Here is a 9,565-nt window from a genome sequence, read left to right as displayed (position 1 = left end):
TCCTCGCGGACCCGAGAGTCTTGAAGACTAACAGCTCCCTGTCCAGGGCAGCTCTTAGTCGAAAGCACCAATCGCCAAAATAAAGGGATCCATCCGAACCGAAGTCCGGAAGAGGAAGGATGGGGGCTACGGGCTGCCGCGCAGTCCAAGCCGCACCGTCTGCCCATCCAGTTCGCGGAGCCCAGATTTAGGGGTGGCTGGTGCGGCGCGCGGAGCGACAACTTCGAAAATGCGGAAATAGAGGAGCGGGAGTGGAGGCGACTGAGCCAGAAACCACGTGGGGGAAAGGGGAAGCGCCCGGGCTGGGGGCTCCTGGGGCGCTGAGCCTCCGCTGCCCTCCCTGAGCGTCCCCGCGACCCCTCCAGATGCTGGGTCCCGAGTGCTCTGAAGGTAGACACACGCTCGTTATCTCCTTGGCTCTCCTGCAGTGTTTGGGGCCGTTTTCGCAGGGCTGGGAAGCGGGTGCTCGGTCAGTGTTTGTCCCGAAACTGCTAAGGGCCGGCGGAATTGCGAATGGACCGAAGCGGGGGCGACAGCCAGGGCGTCCATGGGAGCCCGACGTTCTGCAAGGCGCCGGCTCACCGGCTACCGCCCTTGCTTTTCCAGAAGCTCTTCTTCCCGCTGAGCTGTGCGAAGTCATGGGGTGCATTTAAAAGTTTAAACTTCTGTTACTGGATCTTGTTCCTCTTTATTCACAGCGGCGCTGTGTGTGCATTTAGTCATCCCTCCCCAGGCGCCTGTCTCCCGCTCTCAGCTTGGGGATTTGCTTCCTCGAGGCCGGAGTGTGAGCGAGGCCTTCAGTCCGTGATCTGTTCCTTCTGCATTGGCCGAAAGAAAGGACGGTTATCTTTGAGTAACTCCAAGACCTCAGGTAGCCCTATATTTGAGATAGCCTTCTTAGGAGCACTGTGAAAACAATAGGGGTTTTTTGTTTTTGTTTTTTGAGAGAGAGAGAAAGAGAGAGCGTGATGGGATGGGTAGGGGAGAAGAAAAGAGCGAATCCTGAGATTATGACCTGAGACTATGAAATTAAGAGTGGGACGCTTAACTAACTAAGCCACCCAGGGGCCCCAGAATGGGTCTTTTTTTCAAAGATAAAAGATTTGGGTTCCTGGGTGGCTCAGTGGGTTAAGCCTCTGCCTTTGGTTCAGGTCATGATCGCAGGGTCCAGGGATCGAGCCCCGCATCGGGCTTTCTGCTCAGCGCAGAGCCTGCTTCCCCCTCTCTCTCTGCCTGCTTCTCTGCCTACTTGTGTCTCTCTCTGTCAAATAAGTAAAATCTTTTAAAAAAATAAATAAAAGAAAAAACGTTATCTGAGACAAACATAAACACATGTCAAGGTCTTAATGTAACTCACCCATTAATGAAGTATGTAAGATGATACGTATGGTTGGTTCAGAGATAAATCCAAAAGGCAGACGTATATCTAGGCAGTCAAGAATGCTAAAATGAATTTGCTTAATAGATGCAGAGCTGGCTTCTACAGTGTGTGTGTGTGTGTGGGGGGGGGGGATCAACTGAACTTTCACCAGAAAAAACTGACTTTATGTCTGATATCTGTGGATAAGCACTGCAACCTGTAAAGTTATAAATAGCTTAAAGAAAAGAGAAGACCCCAGGGAACAGATAACCCCAAAGGGTGTTCCAGACCTCTGGTTGTTCACTGAAGACACCCAATAATCATTTTGAACCATTTCAAAGTCTCTCCCAAAAAATGAAGAGTGGAGGGATCCTTACCCCCATGATTCTTCTTAGAGTCCCCATACTTGTGTTGCCTGTGTCCCTTAATCCTGGTGTAGCTTGTCCACTGTAACTTTGAAAGTGCTCCCCTTACTATAGGAAATGGCACAGTAAAATCATCCATTAAAATATTTAAGACGGACAGCAAAGGTTGACACAAACAATGCTACTGTTATCAAGGAATTTCATCTCTTTAACAGAATTGTATGTTTTTTTCAGAAGACCTTCTGCAAGTCATTTCCCCTTTCCAAGCCTCAGCTTTTGTTTTTGTTACTTTTTTTTTAATCTCCAAAATATGAGATTAGATTTTATTTCTAACGCTTGTTCCTGTTTTAAGACTGAGTTTTTTTGGTTTTGGTTTTTGGTTTTTTACCTCTCCCTGATTTCACTGAGGTCCTGGGAGCAGAAACCCTACTATTTCCCATCCCCTTTGCAGGGATGGGAAACATCCCATGTCCAGGGTTGGTTCTGTTTATCCTTCAGGAGCTGGTTTCCCGCTCACCACTCATCCCTGGAAGCAGCCCTTTCAAAGCAGACACTTGACCCAAACATGTGAAAAGATGCTCAGGTTCATTCAGAGTAAAAGGGAAGAATGCAAATTTGAAGAAAAAGGAGATACCATTTTTCACTGAGTAGACTGGCAACGCTGAAAGTTTGGTAACACTCTGTGTTGGCACACAGACTCAGCTGATGCAATTGTAAACGTGTTCATCTCTCTGCAGAGCGAGTTAGCAGTATGGACCACAGAATGTGTAAGCGTATGTGCCTTTTGACCCAGCAGCAGCCTTAGGAGTTTATCCTCCAGATAGGCTTACCCACATGCATGAAGCTGTTTGCGCTTGCGTGCGTACGGTAGCGTGCTGTAGAAGCAAAACACAGGCAACACGCTGGAGACCTGTGAATATATTCGTTGGACAGGTTGTACATACAAATGGGAATGCTGCGATGTACAATTGTAGAAAAAAAAATGAGGCCGATTTTCATGAATTCAGATGTCTGGTCTTCAAGGCATATCAGGTCTGTTGTGTCCAACGTGTGTGTTCTTGTTAAGAAAGCAGAATGGGGAGATGTTTATGTTTCTTGTCTTTTATTTTATTTTGAGATGTATATATTTCTATGTACATAGAATATCCCTGGACAGAGATACAAGAAATGGGTCTGTAATTCATTAATTTTTTTAACCACGTATTTATTTTTAAATACATAAAATATGACGAAACGAGAGTGCCACAATGGGCAAGACACTCAAACAGGCCCTTCACAGAAGAGACTCTCCAGAACATGAAAAAGCGTTCTCTTTCATTAGTCACCAGGGAAACGCAAATTTAAGCCACAAAGAAATATTTACACACCCTCCAGAACAGCTAAAATGACAAAGCACCGAGCACCAGCAAGCATTGGGAGTAACTAGAACGTCCGTACACCGCTGGAGGCAATGTCATTATTAAACCACGGGGGACGGCTGTTAGGACGATCTGCTGAAATTGAGCATACGTGAACCTGTGTTCACCAAAAGACACGCACCGGAATGTTCCCCAAGTGCTGTCCACAGTCGCTCCAAACTGGAAACATCCTAAACATCTGGGACCGACAGGAGAAATAGATCGTGTACATTCATACAAGCAACTGTCCCACAACAGCCGAAATCAGCTTCTCAAATACATGCTGGGTTAAAAGAAGATACACTATGTGATTCCATTACTAAAAGCTTCAAAATGGGGCAAAACTGATGTTTGGCATAGGAAGAGAAAGCAGGGCAGTGGTGACCAGGGGGTAATAATATTCCGCGTCTTGATCTGGATGCTCGTTGTATCGGTGCCCACTCGGGGTCAATTCATTCGCCTCTGGACACTTGGGATTTGTGTGCTCGATTTCAAGCACACAGCGGGAGAGAAGGAGAGAGAGGGATGCTTCTAATGGTTGTACAGTGGACAATCAGAGGTTTCTTTCGGAAGGGTGTTGGGGTTGTTCCTCATTTTTTACCACGGCTTTGTGGTGTTGAATGCAATGGCCAGAATAGGGAAGCGAGAAGGCCGACTCTCCCCAGCCCATGGTGTTGGACAAAGCCCAGGGAGTCTGAGGAACCCAGAGTGGTACGATGTGTCCTAATTCCTCTGCACAGGGCCACCTTACCTCCAGCTGTGGATAGAGCCTGCTGGGACCCCCGTGCCTGTACTTGGTGGGGCAGGCGTATGGCTAGTGGACGTTGCGTGGAGCACTTACTGAGGGCCATGTTGCTCGTGTCCACTGGTGCTTCCTCAGCTCCTGTCAACCAAAAAACCAGCACTGAATGAGGGAGTGAACACACTATGGGTGACCCCTTTCAGAGGTGAAGAGACAGGCTCAATGCGGTTAAGCAGTGTGCTCAAGGTCACACAGCTAGGAGGGGAAGAGCCAGCATTCGGACACAGATCTGTCCTCTTTGCTGCTGTCACACCCATAAACTCACCTCATCCTCACCGCCCTGGGAAGCTGGTGTGATCCCTTGCAGGGCTAAGGAAACTGAGGCTCAGAGTGAAGTGACTGCGCCACGGAAGCAGAAAGCCCAGCTAGCTTGCAGACCTCTTTCTGTCGGCCTGCGAAGAGCCTACTCCTTATGCTGTGCCAGACTCCTCCTCCAAGGAGCCAGAGGCCAGGCTGTATACCGATGCGGCTCTACACCAGGCCCTGATGGCTTGCTTGCTCCTGCTGCCCAAGGCCCCATCACCAAGTCTCCTGGGAGCAAGGCTCTGCCCACGTGTGCTCATCATCTTGTCCTCTCCTCCCCAGACCCGTTTCTTAAACTCATGTTGGTTCATTCAACAAGCATTTAGTGATCTGTTCTGTGCTTGGCGCCTTGCTAGGTGCTGCAGACACATGAGTAAGCCAAACCAGCCAGTCCCTGCCTCTTACAGAGCACAGAGACTAAGTGAACCAGTAAATAAGTGCCCGATTACAAACAGGGGTGTTCCTATAAAGGAAAAGGACATCGCGTGGTAGAAGGGTATACCTGGGCATCTGGCCTGGCCTGGGGTTACACAGCTTCCTTTTGTGTGATAGGTGAAGGACACATGGGTATTTCATAAGCAAAGGCATGCAGGGGATGGAGGTGGAGGGTTCCAGGCAAAAGAGTAGGTAGGAAGGCCTTGCAGAAGAAAGCAGCGTGGATTGCGGGAAGTTCTGAAGGGGCCAGTGTGTGGAGGGCGAGGAGGGAGTGAGGAAACTGAGCTGAAGAGCTTGGAAGGGCCAGACCGTGCATGGCCCAAACAACTGGAAGGATTCTAGCCACATCTGAGGGGCAGTAGGAAGCCACTGGAGGATTTGGTCCCATGTGTGGTTTCTAAAGGTGACTTCAGCTGCTTTGCGGAGAAGAACTGGAGAAGGTCAAGGACAGATGCAAGGAAATGTCAAGCGATCTATGTCGACAGAGTCCTCGGATTAAGACCACTCAGCATCTGGCAGTCAGCCTGGCATTATCGTTACTGGATGCTAAGCCGTTGGATGGAAGTTCATTGGAAAAAGAGGATATTTAAATAGTCTAAAAGTATCTTTCCCACAGATGACTAGTCACTGACAAAGGGGAAAAGATACTGTTACAGCAGAAAAATAGGTCACCATCTCAACCATGGGCCAATAGCACCGGCAATGAGACAGAGGGATATTTGTGCCTCCTGATCCGATGCCCTGAGGACACACATCCATGCTGTTGCTGCCCACACTATGCCACCTGACTTTGAGGGGCAGACAGAGAACCCTACACTGAGAGACATCCGACAAAACCACCAGCCTGTGCCCTAAATACGCATCAGTGCCTAGAAGGCTCGGAAGAACCAGGAACTATTAAAGGGGTCTGCCTTTGAAGGTTGAAGAAGACCCCTCCCCCAGCCAAGGGATGCTGGAAGCCCCTCAGAAACTGGAAAGGCAAGGAGGCCCTCCTCCCCCAGGGCCTCCAGAAGGAACACAGCCCCGCTGATACCTCGATTTAGAGGTAGGTCACTTAGAACTTGAACTCCAGTGCTGTAAAAGAGTAAATCTATGTTATTTGAAGCCGCAACATTTGTGGCAATATGTTACAGAGCGGGAGGGGGAAATAGGCATGGTGGGCAACCAGAAGCGGAAGAGTTGCCTGGTTGATCTCATAGAATTCGTTTTTGGAGCCATCCTCTAGTGAAGGTATTTTTGAGTATGGACTCAGCCATCCAATAAATTTCCTATTTCTCCCACCCTTTCTTCATGTCCTTTATACAATACCATGAGATACCTCAGCACACGCTTTGTCCTGGTTATCTGTGGCATTCCCCTACCTGCCCAGAATCTATCTTCTCAGTTCCCTGTGGCGACGCCCCCATCCCCACGCTCTTTACCCAAGGAGTCGGGTGGGGCTGAGCCTCACTCCTGTCCAGTCATCCCAACAACCTGGCCTAAGAGATGGGCTCGAGGGGATGAGCGCATGACCAGTGTTGGTCCATTGAGATCAAATCCTAAGACTTTTGCTGGAACTGTTGAAGGACAGAGTCCTTCCTTCCCCCAGGGTCTCTAAGTTGAAAGGACCTGTGCCGTCACTCCTGGAGACTACCTTATAAAAAAGCCACTGATCCTAGAGTGAAGCCAGGTCAGAGAGAGGCGGTCAAGTAGGGGAGAAAGACTGAGTTCTGAGGACATCATTGGTACCCCTGGATCCCACTGGGCCAACCCCAGAATTTAGGTGAGTTATGTAAGCCTTTTATTTCTTTTTCTTTCTTTCTTTCTTTTTTTTTTTTTTAAACCAGTGTGAATTGAGTTCTGTCACTCTTAACTGAAAGAATCCTGGTAAATACACCTCCCAGGCCCCAATACACTATGTCTATCCTATTTCCTGACTTAGCAGTCTGTACATTTCACAACAGAAATATGGTCAACCTAGCGATGACCTGGTCTTTGTCATCAGTGCTTCCTCTTCTGAGGGATCACAGTTATTTTGTGAGTAATCTGTCCTATTTCCCACGCCCTATGTCCAGTTCGCTGGCCTGTGGTTTGCAGAACTCTGCTCCCCACCCTTTTTTAAATGGCCATGTATCTGCCTCTCTCCAACCTGCTGGCAAGGTCAGAAGACCTTTTCTGAGGCATGGCGAGGCAGGGTTCATACGAATCTCTTGAGAAATGATACTTTGCCTGAATGGAATCTGACCCTCAATGAGCTCACATTTTCCAGTTTTCCTGAAGAGTAGTTATCACCAGAGTCAGGTCGGGGCTGCTTGGATCCTTGCCTCATGCTGTGTTCACTCCCCAAACTATGTGAGGGTTTGTCCAACCACAGATGCAATCCTGTTCCTACAAAGTCCACTAGATGGGCTCATATTCTGCTGGAGGCATCAACGGCAATGCCCACCTTTTTGTAGTGTCCACTTAAGGGAATGAAGGCTAGCTTACACTCCTTCCCTTCCTGAGTTCATACTAAACTTGAAATACTTCTCATACATGATGGCCACACCGAGCTGGTCAGGCAAATCTGGAATGGACCAGAAGTAGCTCTGACACCAAAGGCCCCATAATTCTTGTGGGTAAAGCTCCCGGCTTTTTCCTTCATGTCGTTTTCTTAAACTTTGCCAACCATCTGCTGGGACTAGCTGGTGCACTTGGGGCACAGCAAACATGTTTGGTCATCAGTCCATGTGGCCTTTTTTCCTAAAAGTGGCAGAACCCCAGATCCTCCCGTGTAACTCCTAGGGCTTCAGAGAACCTGCAGTTCTCTGCATAGAAATTCTGCACTGACATTCCCCCCCACCGTCCCCCCCGTTTCAGAGAGCACTACGCTTATTGGGACTGGGCTTTATCATTTCATACAAGCAACCACCAGAAGGAGCCCTAGAGCTCTGTAATGCAGGCTGGAAGCCAGGGGAGGTCCGCCCACAGTCTAGGATCTTGCTGGTGCTGGACCCAAGTATGACGTACCCCCCAAATTACTGGGAGTGGGCATCAGTTTATGTTTCTATACGTCCTTCCTCTAGAACTGAGAAAAGCTTCTACAGGGAGACACTTTTTTTTTTTTAACCTTTTCTCTTAATTTTAGAGGTGTGGGGGAACCAGGAAACAAATGGCCTGAAAGTTGTTTGCTGTATCTGCTGAAAAGATGAAGACTGGCCTAGAAATTTCGGGGCAAGCGAGGTGGGACCTATCAGCTTTTCAAGATGCCCCTTTCAAAAACTAAATCAGGCCTCCGCGTGCCCTTCGGTACCTGCTTCCTTGCCCGACTCACTCTGAAAGCGTGTTCGTTAAGGTCAAGACTTCACCCTATCCCTGGAACTGGAGGGCAGGAAACGGCAAACGTCATCGTGTCTTAAAGGTGGAGACACTCGGGGCCCCGTCGCAGCCAGAACCGGTCTCACTCCGCGGCTCCCGGCCGGGGCTCCCCCAGCCCTCCGGACCCAAATCCCCAAATCCCTCTTTTCTGTGCTCGCAGAACGGCCCGTCCCACCCAGCTGCCCCCGGGGAACCCTAGTTCCACGACTTTCCGCAACAGCGATCCACCGGAGCCGTCCGAGCGCGCTCCCGGGGGCCGCGGGACCAGATTTCCCGCCCAGGGACAGCCCCGGTACCGAGAGATCCGGGATGGGTACCGGGACCGTAACTGCCCCGCCCGCGAGCAGCCGCCCCGCCCCGTCACGTGACCCCCGCTCCGGCCGGCCGCGTGGGGAGGGGCGGGGCCGCCCTCGCGCCTGCGCAGTCGGCGCCGGGAGGGGGCGGGTACGGCCGCCTGACTGACAGCTTGCGCGGCTGGCGCCTCGGAAGGACCCGGCTCTCAGGCCCGCGCAGTGGCCGCAGCGCGGAACCCGGAGGCAGCCGCTCGCTCGCCGCTCGGACCCGCCGTCCGGTGCCCGCCGCGGTGAGAGAGGCTCCCGCCGGCACCCGGGAGGGGGAACACGCATCACTTGTCCGGGCGGCGCGGGGCTCTCCGAGGGCCGGCGGGTGAGGGGCCGCGGGTGGAGGGAGGGGGGCCGCGGAATGACGCGGGGTCGCGCGCGGGGGTCGGGGCCTCGGGGGCTTTTGCAGGGTCGGCGCGAGCTGGGGGTGAGGAGGAGGAAGGGGAGCCGGGAGCCCGCGGTGCGGGGGGCGGTGCAGTACCTGGGGATGGACGGGGGTCCCCACCCCCCGGTGGCAGATGGTGTCGTCAGGTGGCTTTGGGGTGGAGTCAGCTCCTCAGTGTCGGGGAGCAAGAGCCCCCAGACTCCGGGGACCGCAAGCTGGGGAGGGGGTGCCTGGAGCCAGGATGGGAAGGACGTTAGCCAAGTCGTGCGGGGTGTTCGGGCGCAAGTTGGCCGCCTCTCTGCTCCTGGGCGGCGGGCGGGGTGCGGGTGCGGGCGAGGGGGCTCCGGACCGGGTGCTGCCGCGCCAGCGCTGCCTGTGCCTGCCCGGGGCTCCCCCGCCCTCCGGAGGGGCCGGTAAGCAGACAAGGTTTGCAGAGGGCACGGCAGCGCGGGCGCCGGGTTGGCAGCTGCGGAACAGCTGGCTCGGGGCGGCCTGAACCCGTGGTCCCCGGGACTGGGAGCCTCTTCCCGCCGGCACCCGGCTTGCCCTTCCCTGGCTTGTACCTCGACTGGATTTCAGAGGACGACTTTGCGGTGGGCACTAGTCTTGGCCTGCTCGTCTGACTCTGGGGTTGAGTGTGGGGCGGGGGTGCCGACCTGCAGACTGAGCAGGAACTTGGCTCGGAGCTGGCAGGTGAGGCGCCTGGTGGGGAGGTTGTCGCTGGGGTGAGTCAGTGGTGGAGGCACGCGGACAGCTGTCAGGGACCCGGCTGCTTTCGACGGGCTGCCGCCCAGACCGTTGCCACCTAATGCTAATGTTTCAGAGTCATTTCATGAGAGGG

General features: G+C 52.5%; 1 protein-coding gene and 1 long non-coding RNA gene across 5 annotated transcripts in view; both read left to right on the top strand.

Moving 5' to 3' along the window:
* Nucleotides 1-176: 176 nt before the first annotated feature.
* On the top strand, nucleotides 177-5,942 carry LOC125088800 (uncharacterized). Its single transcript, XR_007123791.1, has 2 exons — nucleotides 177-871; nucleotides 1,960-5,942. It is a non-coding gene; the product is annotated as an uncharacterized LOC125088800 (long non-coding RNA).
* Nucleotides 5,943-8,437: 2,495 nt separating this feature from the next.
* Nucleotides 8,438-9,565, top strand: part of KIAA0513 (KIAA0513 ortholog) — a 62,934-nt gene continuing 61,806 nt past the window's right edge. For 2 of the 4 annotated variants that reach the window (XM_047711084.1, XM_047711080.1), the window contains exon 1: nucleotides 8,438-8,581. The gene's annotated coding sequence lies outside the window, so the exon portion shown is untranslated. Of the gene's footprint in view, nucleotides 8,665-9,396; nucleotides 9,418-9,565 lie in introns of those variants that run through there. The other 2 variants (XM_047711081.1, XM_047711082.1) reach the window with 2 other exon arrangements.

This window comes from Lutra lutra, chromosome 17 (assembly GCF_902655055.1).
Source record: "Lutra lutra chromosome 17, mLutLut1.2, whole genome shotgun sequence".
Classification (NCBI taxonomy): domain Eukaryota; kingdom Metazoa; phylum Chordata; class Mammalia; order Carnivora; family Mustelidae; genus Lutra; species Lutra lutra.
The sequence above is the reverse complement of the archived record's forward strand: the minus strand, read 5'-3'. Positions and strand labels throughout refer to the sequence as shown.